The following is an 18,784-nucleotide window of genomic DNA, read 5'->3' as shown; positions in this document are numbered from 1 at the left end:
GTTGTCAGTTTGTCGTTTGGCACCAGGAAGCTGAGGACCTCTGGACCCAGAATGGTCCAGTTAGAATTGAGCCCACTGCCACCCCCAGAGAAGACAATCTACTGTCCCCGTGGGCCCCCAGACTCCACCTCATTGGAGCTGCCCCTGCCCCATGGAGCCACAGGCGCGGGTCCCCCAGAGGCCATCTGCCAGCTGCAACCTGGCCCTTCCAGCTCACAGGGTGGCAGGCTTCCCACTCACAAGACGGAGACAGGAGGGTTTGGTGGCCTCCTCTGTAGGCTAGCTTACAACATGTGCCAGACACAATATCAAGTCAGAAATAAAAACAAAAGGAATGGCGTTTTGAGCCGTGCACGGTGGCACCCGCCTGTCATCCCAGCGGCTCGGGAGGCTGAGGCAGGAGGATCACAGTTCAAGGCCAGCCTCAGCAACAGCGAGGTGCTCAGCAGCTCAGTGAGACTCTGTCTCTAATAAAATATAAAAACTTGGGCTGGCTCCGCGGTCCAGTGCCCCTGAGTTCAATCCCTGGTACAAAAAAAAAAAAAAAAAAAGAGAATGGCACTTTTCAGGACAATCCCTCAGACACTCAGGGCTCTCTGGGTCTCCACCCCGGCTCTTCCTCCCGAACAACCTCCACACTCCTCTGTGGAACACCTCTGCGCCAGGTGATCTGACCCAGGATCCCCCTCCTTTGTCTTTTCCTGGTCTGGAAAGGCTGGTTGGAGAGGGAGCATGCCACCTGTGCCGGCTCCTAGGTGGGCTTCCTGGACGGCCTCTGTCACCTGTGTCTCTCCGAGGCAGGCTCCTCACCGCGTGAGCCTTCACACCCAGGGCTGGGCCATGGCCTCGCACACACAGGCTCCTGACCTGCAAAGGCTGGGGTCCCGGGGCCTCTGCTGCCCACCCCTGCAGCCCGGGGAAGGTGGCCGGCCTGGGCCTTGGTGAGGGCTGGACAGAGAAGGTTTGATGTGGCAGCAGCTGATCTTCTGAAAGAATGTCACTGGGGGGAGCCGCGGTGGGGGGGTGGGGGCAGGAGCTAGAGCCAAGAATGTGGAGGTTGCACAACAGCAGAGCTGGCCACCTCACATCTGTCACGGCGGTGGTGTGGGGCGGTCCCAAGTGCACCTCCCGAGACCAGGGCTCGGGGCGCCAGCAGCAGGCCTGGGGGCTCCATCTGGAAGGTGCTCCGTGGGGACCAGGATATTGTCACAAAGAAAGCACACAGGCCTCTCGGTCCCCGTCCGGCAAAGAACTGCCAGGATTTCAGATTTCCTGAGTGACGGGGCGAGAGGAGCGAGTTTGGATTTTCGAAATCAGCTGCTCTCAATGTGGCCCGAGCTCACGCTCATGAAGGGAAGAGGGGCCGTGGCGGGGGGACCCAGCCCCACAGCAGGAGAGTCGGCCCCCGACCTGCAGGCTGGGGAGAAGGCCGGCCTGCAGGGGCCCACGGCCAGGACCGAGGCCATCGTGCCGGCATGGTGGGACCCTCTGTGAGCTCCTGGGGAGTTCCCAGGTTGGTGAATGCACCCACGTGCCTGGCGGGTGGCACACCCAGCGCTGCGGACCGAGGCCTTCTGCTCCTCTCCGCAGTCCCTGTTCTTTGGCTGCTCTTTGGTGCCCTTCCCCACAGCCCTGGGACTCGTCAGTGGCAGGACATGGCGGGCTTGTGTCCCTGAGTCCTGCGGACACCCCGGCAAATCACTGAACCTGAGGAGGGGACCTGGGGCACCCTCGCCCTGTCCAGGTAAAGCGGGAGAGCCAGGCCCCAGGCACGCTGCCCACCCTGACCAGGACTTGGCTCCGCCAGCACACCAGGAGCTGGCCGTGCCCCTGCCCCTGCAGGCCCTGGAGCCAGGGCCCGGCCGCCCCGTCGGGAGGCTGACTCCAGGGGAGGGACCAAATGGGCACGTGAATCCGTCTCCTGGGGCTGCCCAAACAAATCACCCTGAACTGGGTGGCTTAAAACCACAGAGCTCTCTTTCCACAGCCTGGAGACCCCCGCCGAGACCAGAGCGTCAGCAGGGTTTGTCCCTTCCGCAGGATCTGAGGGACAGTCTGTTCCAGGCCTCTCCCCTGGCTTCTGGGGACTGCTGGCCTCAAGTGTCCTCCCCAGCCTCCACGTGGCCTCCTTCTGTGTTTCTGCAAGTCTCCTAAGGACACCTCTCATGGGCTCCGGGACCTGCCCTAAGGGCAGAGTGACCTCCCTGACACCCTTAACCTGGGCACATCGGCAAAGACCCTACGTCCAGATAAGGTCGCACTCACAGGGAGCGGCAGTGAGACGTGCAGTCTTTTGGGGGAGACGCCATTCCACCCCCGACCAGCCCCAGCTAGATGCTGGTGCCTGGGCAGAGCCTGGTGCCCAGGGGCCCTCCCACAGTCCCATCCCTGGCGCCCCTGGGTGCCACAACTGGGTGAGGCCTCCAGCACGGTTCCTCACCACAATCCGCTCTCCCACTCGCCCCCTGCTGGCCGCGGGTGGACGGCGGATTCTGGACACCTCCGGTGGTCGGTGGGAGGCAGCTCACCCCGGGACCGGGCTCAGCCAGCCAAGGCCACTCAGTGGAGTGGTGCCGACTTCCACAGAAGGCACCGGGGGCGATAACTGGTGGTGAAGGTAATCAGTGGAGGCTGGTCTCGGTGCGACTGGGGACAGAGCATTGAATGGATCAGTGACCACAGCAACCGCAAAGATCTAAGAGGCCAAAGCAGAGAGGCCACAGAGACAGGTCTGGGCTTCACGGAAGGAAGCCTGTCCCAACGGGGCGGGCGGTGAAGTGGCCGGCCAGTGACGGGTCTGGCGCTCTGTGAGTAGGAGGGGGCTGGACCAGGGCAGTGGGGTGGGGAGCGCCACCGTTTAGTGTCAGAGCTGAGCCCCTCCCTCTCCCGGACAGACTCCTCTTCTGTGAGACTGGGCACCCTGACTCTAGGACCCCAGTCCCCCCCCTTAGCCCAAAGCCACAACACCCAAGTGGCACCAAATGGCCCTTGTGCCGCTCCTGGGCATCCCAGGTGACGTGGCTCAGCCGTGTGTGTTTAGAGGCCCCTGAGGCCGCTGCAGAGGAACTCCAGGCTCCAGACCAGGCTCGGGGGCCACAGCTGACGCTAAAGTGCGGATCTGCTCTTGGGGTTGGAGCAGAACATGGAGTTTGGCCAAAATGTCCGTCATTCCTCCTCCCCAGGACAGGAGAGGTGGGTGACTGATGGAGGGGGCTCCTGGAGCCCCTCCCAAGCCATCAGCGCGTGTCCTGTGAGACGCAGCGTTCGAGAGACCCAGTGAGCCCTTCGGCAAGCGGCCCCCACCCTGGTGCAGTCAGCACCCTCCCCCGGCAGGAGGAGGCCGCTCCCCGGCCTGGCTACGCGGGTCCTGCTGGGTGGGCCTGGCTCTGGCCCATGGCCCGGGCAGGGGGGCGCTGGGTCGTGGCTGCCCCCTGCCAGGCCCCGTGTGGGACCCCTGAGCCTCTCGTGAAGGTCCTGAAGGGCGTCTGGCCGGGCTTGGCAGGTGTCCCCGAGTGCTCTGCTCTCTGTGTGACCCTGAAAGTCCTCCATCCTGACTGACCGCGGGGTGGTCACCCAGAAAGGGGCCAAGAAGAGCCAGCAGCGCCCCATGGCCATCCCTTCACAGAGGGTCCCCCCACTGGCCCCCGGGTCTGGCCTTGGATGTTCTTTCTGGGACGCAGGTGTGTGTCTTGTCCTTCTGGAACGTTCCTCCTTCCCTTCACCAGGCTGTGGCCTCACGTGCCAAGGCCGCCGGGGCCCCCCAGCCCTGGAGGCTGCCTGGATCCCGAGGCTCCTGTGGAAATGGGCCTGAGCCCTGCATTTCCTACTGGTTCCCGGTGACACTGATTCCCGGTCCTGGGGCCACACCCGGGGCCAGTCACCCTCACCACCTCTGGAGCCGTCCTGGGCACACAGCAGACCGTGTCCCTCCACACCTGCCCACCAACCGGCCAGCTCGAGGCGCCCTCCCTGGGCCGCGTGGCTGGACGAGTTCCCGAGCCCTCTCAGGAGAGCCAGCGCAGACCCCTCGCCCCACCACACCTGCACCCGGGGAGAAGCCCAGAGCCAGAATCGGGCACCAGGTGAGTCACCAGGGAGGGCAGGGCCACCACACTCCTGGGACAGCTCCTCCGAACCGGAACTTCTCACAGCAGGGGACCGCCAGCAGCGTCTGTCAACCGGGAAACCTGCCAGGAGATCCAGGAGGGCCCGCGGAGTCAGGGCCTCGGTGGACGGCCATCGGCCTCCAGACCCGGCTGCCCACTGTCAGGGGCTGACCCGGGGCTTGGCCTTGGAGCTCTGAAATGACAGGTGCCTTTGCCCACGGTCCTGCTCTGACCTGGTCAGCTCCATTCTGGCTGCCCCCTGACTCTCTGACCCCTTTCCCCAGCCTGTCCCCTGTCTACCAAAATGGGGAGCTGGACAAGAGCATCGGCGGGTCAGCCAGGCGTCCGCAATCAGGTCTGCTCCGTCCCCGGTGGAGGAGAGGGCAAGATGGTGGAGGAGAGGGCATGATGGTGGAGGAGAGGGCATGATGATGGAGGAGAGGGTAAGATGGTGGAGGAGAGGGCATGATGGTGGAGGAGAGGGCAAGATGGTGGAGGAGAGGGCAAGATGGTGGAGGAGAGGGCAAGATGGTGGAGGAGAGGGCATGATGGTGGAGGAGAGGGCAAGATGGTGGAGGAGAGGGCATGATGGTGGAGGAGAGGGCATGATGGTGGAGGAGAGGGCATGATGGTGGAGGAGAGGGCAAGATGGTGGAGGAGAGGGCAAGATGGTGGAGGAGAGGGTAAGATGATGGAGGAGAGGGTAAGATGGTGGAGGAGAGGGCATGATGATGGAGGAGAGGGTAAGATGGTGGAGGAGAGGGCATGATGATGGAGGAGAGGGCAAGATGGTGGAGGAGAGGGCAAGATGGTGGAGGAGAGGGCAAGATGGTGGAGGAGAGGGCATGATGATGGAGGAGAGGGTAAGATGGTGGAGGAGAGGGCATGATGATGGAGGAGAGGGCATGATGGTGGAGGAGAGGGCATGATGGTGGAGGAGAGGGCATGATGGTGGAGGAGAGGGTAAGATGGTGGAGGAGAGGGCATGATGGTGGAGGAGAGGGTAAGATGGTGGAGGAGAGGGCATGATGATGGAGGAGAGGGCAAGATGGTGGAGGAGAGGGCATGATGGTGGAGGAGAGGGTAAGATGGTGGAGGAGAGGGCATGATGATGGAGGAGAGGGTAAGATGATGGAGGAGAGGGCATGATGGTGGAGGAGAGGGTAAGATGGTGGAGGAGAGGGCAAGATGATGGAGGAGAGGGTAAGATGATGGAGGAGAGGGCAAGATGATGGAGGAGAGGGCATGATGGTGGAGGAGAGGGCATGATGATGGAGGAGAGGGTAAGATGGTGGAGGAGAGGGCATGATGGTGGAGGAGAGGGTAAGATGGTGGAGGAGAGGGCAAGATGATGGAGGAGAGGGCATGATGGTGGAGGAGAGGGTAAGATGGTGGAGGAGAGGGCATGATGATGGAGGAGAGGGTAAGATGATGGAGGAGAGGGCATGATGGTGGAGGAGAGGGCAAGATGGTGGAGGAGAGGGCATGATGGTGGAGGAGAGGGCAAGATGGTGGAGGAGAGGGCATGATGATGGAGGAGAGGGCATGATGGTGGAGGAGAGGGCAAGATGGTGGAGGAGAGGGCATGATGGTGGAGGAGAGGGCATGATGGTGGAGGAGAGGGCAAGATGGTGGAGGAGAGGGCATGATGATGGAGGAGAGGGCATGATGATGGAGGAGAGGGTAAGATGGTGGAGGAGAGGGCATGATGATGGAGGAGAGGGTAAGATGGTGGAGGAGAGGGTAAGATGGTGGAGGAGAGGGTAAGATGGTGGAGGAGAGGGTAAGATGGTGGAGGAGAGGGCAAGATGGTGGAGGAGAGGGTAAGATGGTGGAGGAGAGGGCAAGATGGTGGAGGAGAGGGCATGATGGTGGAGGAGAGGGCAAGATGGTGGAGGAGAGGGTAAGATGGTGGAGGAGAGGGCATGATGATGGAGGAGAGGGCAAGATGGTGGAGGAGAGGGCAAGATGGTGGAGGAGAGGGCATGATGATGGAGGAGAGGGCAAGATGGTGGAGGAGAGGGCATGATGGTGGAGGAGAGGGCATGATGATGGAGGAGAGGGCAAGATGGTGGAGGAGAGGGTAAGATGGTGGAGGAGAGGGCATGATGATGGAGGAGAGGGTAAGATGGTGGAGGAGAGGGTAAGATGGTGGAGGAGAGGGCAAGATGGTGGAGGAGAGGGCATGATGATGGAGGAGAGGGCAAGATGGTGGAGGAGAGGGCAAGATGGTGGAGGAGAGGGCAAGATGGTGGAGGAGAGGGCATGATGATGGAGGAGAGGGTAAGATGGTGGAGGAGAGGGCATGATGGTGGAGGAGAGGGCAAGATGGTGGAGGAGAGGGCAAGATGGTGGAGGAGAGGGCATGATGATGGAGGAGAGGGCATGATGATGGAGGAGAGGGTAAGATGGTGGAGGAGAGGGCAAGATGGTGGAGGAGAGGGCATGATGGTGGAGGAGAGGGCAAGATGGTGGAGGAGAGGGCATGATGATGGAGGAGAGGGTAAGATGGTGGAGGAGAGGGTAAGATGGTGGAGGAGAGGGCAAGATGGTGGAGGAGAGGGCATGATGGTGGAGGAGAGGGCAAGATGGTGGAGGAGAGGGTAAGATGGTGGAGGAGAGGGCAAGATGGTGGAGGAGAGGGCATGATGGTGGAGGAGAGGGTAAGATGGTGGAGGAGAGGGCATGATGATGGAGGAGAGGGTAAGATGGTGGAGGAGAGGGTAAGATGGTGGAGGAGAGGGCAAGATGGTGGAGGAGAGGGCATGATGATGGAGGAGAGGGCAAGATGGTGGAGGAGAGGGCAAGATGGTGGAGGAGAGGGCAAGATGGTGGAGGAGAGGGCATGATGATGGAGGAGAGGGCATGATGATGGAGGAGAGGGTAAGATGGTGGAGGAGAGGGCAAGATGGTGGAGGAGAGGGCATGATGGTGGAGGAGAGGGCAAGATGGTGGAGGAGAGGGCATGATGATGGAGGAGAGGGTAAGATGGTGGAGGAGAGGGTAAGATGGTGGAGGAGAGGGCAAGATGGTGGAGGAGAGGGCATGATGGTGGAGGAGAGGGCAAGATGGTGGAGGAGAGGGTAAGATGGTGGAGGAGAGGGCAAGATGGTGGAGGAGAGGGCATGATGATGGAGGAGAGGGCATGATGGTGGAGGAGAGGGCATGATGGAGAGCCGGCCCTGGAGCAGGGGGCAGGGCCGTGAGTGGACCTGTGTCCCTGGGTGTGCACTGGCTGAGCAGCTGCCCCTCGCAGACCAGCCGCGTCCCTCTCAGGGAGCCGGGTGTAAGCAGCTCTTGCTTCAGTCACAGCAGGCCCCCGTGTGGGGACGGTAGCAGGAGCGGGGTTGCCGTGGCAACGCAGAGACTGGGGGTGGCTGGCCATGGTAACCAGGGCTGTGTTGACCTCCGCCATCTCCCACTTCTTTCCTGATGCCGTCCCCAAGTCTGGTGAGACTCGCTTCTGGGGGGGACCGTTGAGGGATGCCGACCTCCTGTCCTCTCACCGAGGAATGGCTGCCCTCGGAGGTCAGTCTCCCGGGAGGCCACCTTGCAGCCCCAGGCCAGGCCCTGCCCACTCTGAACTTTTACCCCACACACCAGGGGCCACTCCCGTGGCTGTCTGAGAGGGCAGCCGGGCGAGCCAGGTGGCTCTGAGTTCCAGAAGGGCGTGACACAGCTTGAAAGCCACATGGCCAGGCTGGACTCCCACCTCTTAGCTGTGTGACCTCAGATGGGAGGCTTCCCTCTCTGAGCCTTAGCCTCCGTCTCTGTGAAAGGAGGGGGCACAGCGCACTTCCCGTGCACACTTGTCACGGTCACTGAAGGCAGGGCAGCTGGAGGCTTCTGGTGGCCAGTTTCTCTCCTGGCCACGGGGTGACCCTGCATTTCTACGTCATGGTCCCAGCTCCCACCCCCAGGAGGCCTCCCTCTGCAGGGCTCAGGCTGGAATCCCAGGCTGGCCACTGCTGTCCCCTCACCCCTTCAGGGTGTAGTGTCCATGTCCGGGTTCAGGCTGGAATCCCCGGCTGGCCACTGCTGTCCCCTCACCCCTTCAGGGTGTAGTGTCCATGTCCGGGTTCAGGCTGCCATCGGAAGCTTTGCCCTTGTTGGGGCTCATGGAAGAGAAGAGGAGGGGACAGGCCTCCCCTGGTCCTGAGCCCACCCCCGGGCCAGGGAGGCTGGGTGGGCCAGCAGCCCTCCTTGCTGGTCCAGGGACGGCAGGGGGAGGCCAGGCCAGCGTCTCTGAGCTCGGGTCACGTCTCAGGCAGTGGCAGCCGGCTCCTGGGTTCCAGGATTCCCTAAAGACTCGGACTCTTCAGCTCGCTGCCCAGGGTTTGCTTCCTGGGGCACAGCAGGGCTCCTGGGCGGGGGCTGCCCAAGCCTGGGGGCAGGAGGACCTTGGCCATGGCCCCTGAGAAGGGGGTCTCTGGACTTCCTGAGCCCCCTCCCAGGGGCCCAGGCTCTGCTGGGGTGGTGTGAGCCCCGGCCCAGGGCTGGGCACTCAGGGAGGGGCTGCAGGGGTCCTGGCTGTGCAGACCCTGAGGGAGGGACCTCGGGGCCCAGGGGACACCCCTGGGGACATCAGGGAGGGGGTCCAGGGCCCAGGAGGAGGGGGACCGGCCCAGCCCTTGACGAGCTGTAGCCAGCAGAGGGCCTTGGTGACCCCTCTGGGCTCGCTGGAGGGTGGCAGGGGACCCAAAAGCACAGGCCGGGGACAGTGGACGGCACCAGTGTGAGGCCACCAGTCGCCAGGGCCTGCGAATGTCCACTTCCCTCCAGAGCTCCGCCGGGGCCCTCCTCCCAGCCAGGCCGGGTGGACCCAGGAGGGAGGCCTCGGGCCGTGGGCAGGCAGGCGGGCGGGCCCTGCCCAGGGACGCAGGCTTCTCTGCTCCGCTCTCGCCAGAGACGGGCCCAGGACCCTCAGCCGCGCCCTTGTCCAGCCCTCCCTGCCCCCTCCTGCCTGGAGGGCTGCCAACCCCAGTGGACTCCCTGTCCAGCTCCCTCCAGGCCAGCCCCACAGGCCCATGGAGTGTCCCAAGGCCCTTACCTGGGCATTTCCCTCTGCTCCAGCCCAGCAGATGCTTCCCTGCCCGCCACAGGAAGTTCGTTTGCCAGGCTGGTGTAGGCTGTAGCAGATCAATTCGGGAACCTACATTTTTGAGGGGGATATTTTTGCTCATCATATCTGAGAAATACAACAGCTGGGTGAGCTTTCCAGCTGGTCGAGCCTTGAAGTTCAGCTACATCCAAATGACTGGTTTCTTTCGGGTCCACTTCTTTTACACTCTCGCCGTAGCGGCAACTTTATTCTCATATGGGCCTCCCTCATGGTGGCAAAGCGGCTGCAGTGGCTCCAGGCTCTGTTCCACATCTGAAAGGCAAGAGTGAGCTTTCTTTACAGAGCTCCTATTCCGGTCATCAATTTCTAATACAACAAATCACCCAAGCTTTAGGGCTAGTAAAGGTCCCTCATGGACAGGGCTCAGCAGGGACAGCTCATCTCCACTCTACATGGTGTCAGCTGGGGCAACTCAGCTGGGGCCTGGAGAATCCCTCACAAGTCAGAGCTGGCCGCTGGCCGGGCCCTTCCCTGCGTGGAGGCCGCCTCGGCTTTCAGTGTGCTGCCTGGGTTCCAGGGCAGCCAGGCCCAGGGTGCGGTGTTTCTGTGACCTGGCCTCGGACGTCACACAGGACCCCACCCGTGGTCCCTGTCGGGAACAGCAGGCCTCAGAGCCTGTCTGGTGCAAGAGGAGGCCGCAGACCCACCCCCCGTGGGCGGGAGCAGCTGCACGGCCATCGTGGGAAAGGCCATCTTCCCCAGCCTCCGGGAAGCTGTGTCTTCTGTGTTCTCACAGAGCCTGCTCGGGGCCAAGGCCCAGCACTGAGATGATACGCAAGGCCAGAGGGGGACGGTATGTCCCTGCTGGAGCCAGGGGAAGAGTCAGCAGGGCTGTGTGGGAGGTGGATTCCACATCAAACCAGCGGGAGCCAGAGGCGGTGGCGCACGCCAGTGATCCAGCTAATCAGGAGGCCCAGGCAGGAGGATGGCTCAAGCCCAGGAGGTGGAGGCCAGCCTGGGCAACATAGTGAGATCCGCCTCAAAGACAAACAAGTCTATGCTCAAAAGAAAAAAAAAAGACAAGACAGTCATGGGAGCAGCTCAGGATGCAGCGGGTGACCCGGGCCAGTGTCCCAGGCACTTACGACACCCCGTGGGCCTGCTACATGCTTACTGCTCATTTGCTCAATTGCCTCTCACCACAACACCAAGACCAGTGCTAGGGTTCTCCAGTGTTTGTCACGTGCCCAGAGTCACAGGCCAGAACACAGTGGAGACAGAGCTGAGGGTCAGCTCTGTGGGAGTCTGGGTCCGCACCGTGAGCTTCTCCACAGCGAAGTTCACAGCTTCTGATCTGCAACTCAGTGTGGACCCATGTAGCCTGGTTGTGCTGGCAGCCATTTTGTGACCATGAGGTGATCCAATTTGAGAAGGCAGCAGACACCCACAGGAACGGCAAGCCCGGATCCAGCCTGTCAACTTCTGCCCTCCCTGGGGACAGTTCAGTTAGGTGATCCAGCAATCCACTTACCTGTTGGGGACCCTGGTCTGGTGCACAGTTACTTACAATTGAGATGATCGTCACCAGCTCAGGAGGCAGCTGTGACGTCTTTGCTATCTCTCTGTGGAACCTGTCCTGGCTTCAACGACCGGCTGCCAGGAGCAGGGACAGGCCTCATGAACACCTCTGTCCCCAGAGCCTGCCACAGTGGCCAATGCTCCTTTTTTTCCGTGCTTGGAAAGAAGACAAGAGCAGGTGGCCGTCCATCGCAACATGTGGCCGTCCATCAGCCCCCCCACACCGGGGACCTCATTTACTCGTCTTCAAAGCCCAGATCAAAGCCCACCTGCCATGGCATGCCCAAGGTGCGACTCGGGGACACGGGAAGAAGGCAGGCGCGTCCCCTGGGGGCAGCGGGCTGTGCGGGGCCTTGGCCCAGAGATGGCTGCGGGCGGCTGGTGGCGGCTGCGCCCCCGGGACCGGCTCCCGGACAGGAGTGGGGCGGGAGTGGGCTCCTCCCCTGGTGGCCCTTCGCCCCGCCCACGGCCTCCCTCTTCTACACGGGAGGCCGACCTCCGCCAGTCCCTCTCCCCCTCCTGGCCAGGCCCAGCGGGGCTCCAGCGTGGGGCTCCGGCACAGGAGGCTTAGCGCACACACCAGGAGGAAGCCCTGAAGCCCCAGGAGTGTCCGGAACGTGCCGGGGACAGCACCTGCTGCCCGTCCTGGCACCCTTTCCCTGACTGCCCTCAGGGCAGCGTGTGGCGCCCCGGGTCTGCCCAGGCCACGGCACCTCCTCCGGCCCCAGTGGTGGCCACCGTCCTCGCTGGCCGGGAGGGAGGAGCCGCCCAGCCACGGGGGCTGCTTCCGCCTCTTGCTGCGCCGCTGTCCCTGTCTGGTCGGCTTCTGGGGGTCAACGGAGAAGCTGCCCAGCTGAGGAACAAGGGCCCAGGCCTCTCCACAGGGAGCCCGGATGGCAGGGCGCCGGGCATCCAGTCCTGGGTCCTCTGCTCCCAACCAGGTGGCGGCTGGCTTCCGTTCCGCTCAGGCTGGGTCCTCTGGGTGGGAGGGGTGGCCACCAGAATCTGGATGCTGCTCAAGACGCTGAGCCAGGGGGACAGAGCTGCAGCCCTCTCCTGACCACAGTCCCCTGGAGGAGCCGGTGCCCGCGGGCGGTGGGAAAGGCCCGGCAGGCCGCGAGGTGCGCTCTGCGGAAATCAAATCATTTCTGCAAGAAGTGACTGGACAGGTTTGGGGCTGGTGCCCTGTGACGGGGACGCTCTGACCCGACATCGGCCCACAGCTGGGTCCCCGGGCCAGAGGCAAGAGCGCGGTCCCCTAAGTTGGGTGGCGAGAGGCGGGGCAGGAGGGAGGGGACTGGCGGCCAGGGCCTCTCCTAGCCTCAGGGTGCCCTGGCACTTGCTCACCTCTGCCAGGAAGCCACCTGCAGTCCAGAGCAGCCCCCGGGGCCTGGGTCAGAAAGAGCCGCCCCTGAGCCGAGGCCGGGGGACAGGCGTGAATGTGCAGCCCCCTGTCGGGAGGGGTCCCAAGGCATCAGACCGTCAAGAGCCCAGTGAGGCCACCGGCAGTCGAGGTCTGCGGGGCCACAAGGCCACCGCTGATTCGTGGGTGACCTGCCCGGTCTTCTCCAGCTCACGTCACGGGGTGCTGGCGCTGGCCGGCAGTGCCCTGAGCTGCGCGGGGCAGGCCCATCCTAGGGTCCACGTGCGCACGTGGCTCTGCTGGGTCTCCTGTGGCTGGGCAGGCCCTGGACCCTCCCTGACCTTGGCCCGCCTCTGGGGTGCCACACCTCGGGTGTGACGTGCCACTCCCACCGCCCCCAGAGGATGCCTTGGCGTAGCCGGGTCACCCAGACCCAGGGCTCCCTGACCGCCGGGCTCTGCCTGCCTGTCGGCTCCGGGTCCTTCTCGGGGCACTTGCAGGCTGCAGCCTGGGTGGAGGGAGGGTTTGGGCAGCGCTGACGGATGGCCAGCCAGCCTCAGCCTGCGGGCGGCCTGCTCCTCAGGTCCCAACGTGAAGACCTGGGCTCCCCTGGTGGACAGGAGAGGAGCCACCCTGTCGGACCCCGGGCGGCCGGAATGGGGGTGCAGCTGCCCCACCAGGGGCCCTGACCGTGGCCCTGCTCCTGGCTCACCGCAGCCGAGGCCGGTCCACAGGAGGGGCCTCAGCTCTCTCTCCCTCGGGCTGGATGCCAGTCCACCACACGGGGAGACGACGCTGCACTGTCCCCTCATCATCTGGTGGACGCGGGGCTGTCCCCTCCTCCGGGCTGCAAGGGTTCCCCAGGCCCAGGGCAGCCTCTCGGGCAGCAGGTGCCCTGTCTCCCCAGCCCCCAGGGACGAAGCCCCTCGGTGGAGCAGCGCTGACCCAGCCCCTGCTGAGGGCCGGACCCCAACCTGCTCACAGCAACGAATCATTTCCCCCCAGACCCCGAGGGGCGCAGGTCCTTAGTGCCAGGTCTAGGGAAGCCAGGGGTGGGCCGCGGTCATGTGGGAGGCCCTCAGCCCCCAGGCTCCGCAGTGCCCTCTGTGGCCAGAAGGCCGCCATCCGAGTGGCCTCCGGACTCTTGGAGAAGGCCAGCCTCCCCCCGACCTGCACCCCACCCTTGGGACACCAGCCGCCTTCCTCAGGTCACAGAAGCCTGCAAAAAGCATTTTCTTTGATGGCCCAGACGAGAGCGGCAGCCTGACACGCCCCCCAGGGACAGGCAGTCCCGGGACAGGCCAGGATGCTGAAGAGGGTTCCTTCCCCTCCCGTTAAGGTCATCGGCCTCGGGGAGGAGCCCCAGGGACCTGCTGGGGACAGGACCTCTCAGGCCGATGGACTGTGGCCACCAGGCTGGCAGACGTGGTGGCCTCCAGGGCCCAGACCCTGGTGCTGAAAGACCTAAAGGTACTGGTCTCAGGGGCAGGTCAGCAGGGGCCCAGCCTGTCCCGAGGCCTCCTGGGGGGGGCTCTGGCTTCCCTCGAGAGCAGGTCTGTCCTTCAGACCCCCAGGCCCTGGCCGCCAGTTGGTGCTGCTGACCACACCATGGAGTCAGGCCCCATGGGATCACAAGAACGTGACCTAGAGAAGGACGGGAGGGTTGGAGGATTGGGACGGAGGGCCGGTGGGCAGGGGTGGGTGGTCAGGGGGCTGCGGGGGAGGGGGAGGGAGCCAGAGGGGCCGCGGCCTGCTGTCCAGCCCCCCCGCCTGTGCGTTTGCCCGGGTTCCGCGCTCCTGTGTGCTCTGAATAAAGCCACTGGGGTTGGACTTCCAAAGGTCTCACTCACCAGGGCACCTGCCTCCAGGTGAGGTGTCCCCCCAGCCTCTCCCTTCCCCTGGGCTGCCAGTGCCGCTGCTGCCCGTTCCCAAGGAAAGTGTCCAGGGGGGAGTTCTGGGCAGAGAGGCCGCGGATCTTAACTGGGAGCCACAGGTCGGCTGCGGCTGGGAGAACCCTGCCAAGGGTGTGCATAGGCAGCCCAGGGGGTGCAAAGGCGGACCAGGGTCCAGGGGACAGCGTGGGCCTGGGCCCTGGCTCCAGCAAGGCTGAGCCACTCAAACAGCCTGCCTTTCCCCGACCCCTTCATAGCCCTCGTCACTGAGGCCTTGCTGAGCGCTGGACGCTGTCCTGGGACCTGGCGGGACCCCAGGTTCCACTGAGTAGGCTGAGACGGAGACCCAGAGGCCACACAAGCACACAGAGTCACACAGAGGTTCTGTGGGTCTGAGCCCCGTCCACGGCTGCAGTCAACTGTGCTGTGCCTCCATGACACAGCGGGAGTGAAAGCCGCTAACGGAAGGGAAGGGCGCGTGGTAGGCATTCCGTAAACCACAGGTGACGGTGATGCTCCAGGTGCCCCCCGGCCCACCCAGAGAGTCCAGGCTTCTGAGGAACTCGAGGGCGGAGGCTGCGAGACTCCAGCGAAGGAACTGGGCAGGAGGCGGAGGACTGGCCACTAGCCCTGAAGACTTGGACACAGGAGGCAGGGACTCAGAGCAGGGTGCTGGCCGCCGGGTTTTCCCCAGGAGAAAAGGCTGTGGCCAGATAAAGGGACGCAGAGTAGAGTAGGTGCCGTTCTACCCCAAGAAAAGCCGCTGTGCCTCTGGATGAGGATCTTCTGGGCAGACACTGATGAGCTGAACGGGGGGGGAGATTTGGTTCCTGGGTGGGACTGCGCTCCTCTTCCCCTTAAGACGGGGTTTGGAGGCTGAGGCAGGAGGATCATGAGTTCAGAGCCAGTCTCAGCAATGGCAAGGCGCTAAGCAACTCGGTGAGACCCTGTCTCTAAATAAAATACAAAATGGGGCTGGGGATGTGGCTCGGTGGTCGAGCGGTCCTGAGTTCAATCCCTGATACCAAAAGAAAAAAAAGGGGGGGGGGAGTTGGAATTTTTCATTAAAAAAACCCAGGCTTCCGAGGAACGATCCTGCCACAGACGGATGCTGATGTAGGCACGGTGGGCAGGCCCTCCCCGCGGCTCAGAGAGGGACAGTGAGCAGCCCCTCCCTGTGGCCTGCCGACCACGCTGCTCCCTCCCCACCCTCTCCCTGTCCATTCCCAGGTCCTCCAAGAAACCCCAGCTCTGAGTAAGAGGTGGCCTCTGGCTCCTGGCGGGAACATGTGTTTCCAATCTCTGCTCGGCTGAGTCACCACCAGCAGCTGCTGCCCCGCTCCAGCACCGCTGCTCACCTCGGACCCTGCTGGCCGCCGGCCCCGCCCCGTCCACCCTGCCCAGCCGGCCTGCCACCCTCAGGCCTCTGGCACGCTGGCCTCCCCATCTAGGACCCGCCCACCCGCGGCTGGCCCTGAGTCCACCTCTGGCTCTCTGAGCTGTCAGTCCGCCCAGGCAGCCCGCCCCCAGCAAGGCTTTAGTGCCACCATTGTCACCAGGCTGTTCCCACTCCTTGAAACGACCTCTTTGTCTGTCTTCGTGCTCAGGGACGGGTTGTGCCGTGGGACGGGAGGGGCCCCTTTTGTTCTGTCCCTGTCCGGCTCCCACTCAGGTCTCCTGGTCAAATGAAGGAACAGATGAACTGCGACCTTTAGAGGTAGACCACTGGGCCCGGTGTGGTGGCCCACGCCCGTGATCCCAGTGACTGGGGAGGCTGAGGCAGGAGGATCACAAGTTCAAGGCCAGCCTCTGCAACTTAGCAAGGCCCGTTCTAAAATAAAATTAAAAAAAAAAAAAAAAGGACTGTGGACGTAGCTCAGTCATAAAGTCCCTCTGGGTTCAGTCACCAGAACCAATAAAAAGAAAGAGAAAGGCAGTGACAAGTGTCAACCTCCACCCGTGTCCGGGTGACTCCATCTCCACTGCACAGGACCCAGATCCCACGTGGGCCTCCCTAGTTCTGAGAGGAGCCTGCCCAGCCTTCCTCTGGCCAGGCCTTGGGCACGCACACCCCGGGGTAGTGTCCAGGGAGAGCCGCCAGGCAGGGGCCAGGGACACCTGGGCTGGGACAGAGGCCACATCTAGAGCATCCCTCCTGCCCCAAGGTGTCAGAACCACAGCCCGACCTGGCAGGACACCGATGGGCACCGTGAGCACCGCCACTTCCCCTGGGAGCCCTGGCTCTGGGCCAGTCCTCCACACCTTCCCCAGGAGCATGGCCACATGGCTCTGTGGTCAGGGAGCCGGGAATCCGGGCAGGGAATGCCCAGAACCCTGCGTGGTGGCTAGTCATCGCCCTGGGGCAGGGTCACCAGGACAGAGGGAAGGAGGAACCAGTAACCTGGGCGAGGCCCACTGCAGCCCAGGGCTGGGGAGGCCAGGTACCCCAGGGCTGGGGAGGCCAGGGAGCCCAGGGCTGGGGGGGCCAGGTACCCCAGGGCTGGGGAGGCCAGGGAGCCCAGGGCTGGGGGGGCCAGGGATCCCAGGGCTGGGGAGGCCAGGGATCCCAGGGCTGGGGAGGCCCACTGCAGCCCAGGGCTGGGGAGGCTCACTGCAGCCCAGGGCTGGGGAGGCCCACTGCAGCCCAGGGCTGGGGAGGCCCACTGCAGCCCAGGGTTGGGAAGGCCCAGGGAGCCCAGGGCTGGGGAGGCCAGGGAGCCCAGGACTGGGGAGGCCTGGGAGCCCAGGGCTGGGGAGGCACACTGCAGCCCAAGGTGGGGGAGGTCAGGGTTGGGGAGGCCAGGGAGCCCAGGGCTGGGAGGTCCGGGAGCTCTAGGCACTCGCCAGTGAGCCGCTGCCTGGGGCTCCTGCCTTGGCGCTGCAGTCCCCTTGAGGGGGAGCAAGGTGAGCAGCCCAGGCAGGGCCCAGGAGCAGCCCCCAGCTCCAGAACTGGTGGAATTGGCCCAAGTCACAGTGACTCACTTCCCAGACGCTGGCTCCTCCTGGCCGAGCCCTTGTTGTGACCGAGCCACCCCAGACCTGCTCTCTGGCTCCGAGCTCCAGGTGGAGTTAGGGCCTTCAGAGGCTCTGCCGCCCCAGCCCCCTGCTCCCCAGGAATGGCGCTCCCCCACCTCCTCCCTGGTCCTGACACAGGGTCCAGAGGGAGGGGTTGGGGCTGCGTCTGGAGGTGAGGAGAGCCTGGCCGCAGGTGTCGTCACCAAGAGCCTGCAGCATCCCCAGAGAAGAGAGAACTGGAGGGAGAGCAGGAGAGCAGCGGCGGCGGGCGGGCGGGCGGGCGGAGGGAAGGCCAGGCAGCTCTCAGGAAGAACAACAGGGGCAGGCCAGGGGAGGGGGCTTCTGGGGCACAGACCTCATCACAGCCCTGAGATTTACTGCTGCAGTCAGCACTGGCCGGCGGCCCACGCCAGAAACCAGCCTCCCTCCTGTTTGGATTAGCGATGACATCACGGCCACGGGCCAGCACGCCCAGCACCAAAGGAAGCGGAGGACCGCTGGAAACCCGAGCCTGGGCCAGGCCCGCAGGCCAGGGGAACCTGAAACCACCAACAGGCAGCCCCCAGCAGCCCGCTGAGCCCGCGGCCGGCCCCTGGGCCTGCCCCCTCTGGGCCAGCTGAGACCCGCTTCCTGGAGAAAGCCGGACGGAGGGGCACTGGCTTCCCATCACGGCTGGCTGGCCTCGGTCCCCAACCCGCCCATGAAAAGCAGCACATGACCACATGCCCAGGGCCAAAAGGAAATAGTCTGGGCATGAGGAAATCAGCGGCAGGCGGGGCCTCCCTCCCAGGCCTCCCGCACCCGCCTGCCCGCAGAAGGGTCTGCAGGGTCTCAGAGCCCAGGGTGGGGGGGGGGGTGGGAGGAAGGCAGGTGGGGAAGGGGAGGCTGGCAAGGTGGACGGAGCCCTGGGGTGGGACCCCTGGGAAGCCACAGCCTGGGAGCCAGACTCCCTGGACCCTCCCTCACTCCTGGAGGAGGGCCAGGGCCCCTGCCCCAGCCACCCTGCTGGAGGCCAGCCACTGGGATCAGAGAGGAGGCAGAAGGTGGTGTCTGGGAGGAGGAGCCACAGCGTCCAGCTCCAGAGCTGAAGCTGGGCTGTGCGCATCAGCACCCTGGGGAGGCCACCCTGCCGCAGCCATCTCTCTCTCTTGGGGCCAGACATTAAGGGTTCCTGCCCGGCACCGGACACCTCCCTCCCTCTCGCCCTCTCTTTCCGGGGTCAACCCACACCCGCCGTGTCAGGGCTGCTGCCAGGGACTGTGACAGTTGTGCCCCACACAAGGGTGTCCAGGGGCCCACGTCCAGGCAGGCTGGCTAAGGAGGGCACCCTGGCCCTGAGGGGTGCCTGCCTGAGGAGGGAAGGGAGAGGGAGACGGAGGCCAAGTGCAGGGAAGCCAGGCCCTGTCTCTCCTGCACGCCCCGGGGCAGGGGCAGCACACAGCCACGGACACAGAGGAAGAGACCTGCAGGAGGTGGGCCTAGTGACATCGCCTGAAAGCAGACCTCCCACAACTGGGGGCAGCCATTCTGCCTGGGGCTGCCCCAGGGCCGACCCTCTCCCAGCCACCGCCACCTGGGCACGGTCCTGCTCTCCTCTGGGCGACACCTTTGCCTGATGGGTCCAGAGTCACGCAGATACTTCACGTCACACTGAATATCACTCGTGGACCCTTTTTAAGGTCTTGTCGTATTCCCAGTCTGTCCTCTGCCCCTGACATGGACGGCAGCACGGGGTGGCTCCCTCTGGGGTCTCCAGGTCCCTGACCCT

This window comes from Urocitellus parryii, chromosome 7, assembly GCF_045843805.1.
Source record: "Urocitellus parryii isolate mUroPar1 chromosome 7, mUroPar1.hap1, whole genome shotgun sequence".
Taxonomy (NCBI): Eukaryota; Metazoa; Chordata; class Mammalia; order Rodentia; family Sciuridae; genus Urocitellus; species Urocitellus parryii.
The sequence above is the reverse complement of the archived record's forward strand: the minus strand, read 5'-3'. Positions refer to the sequence as shown.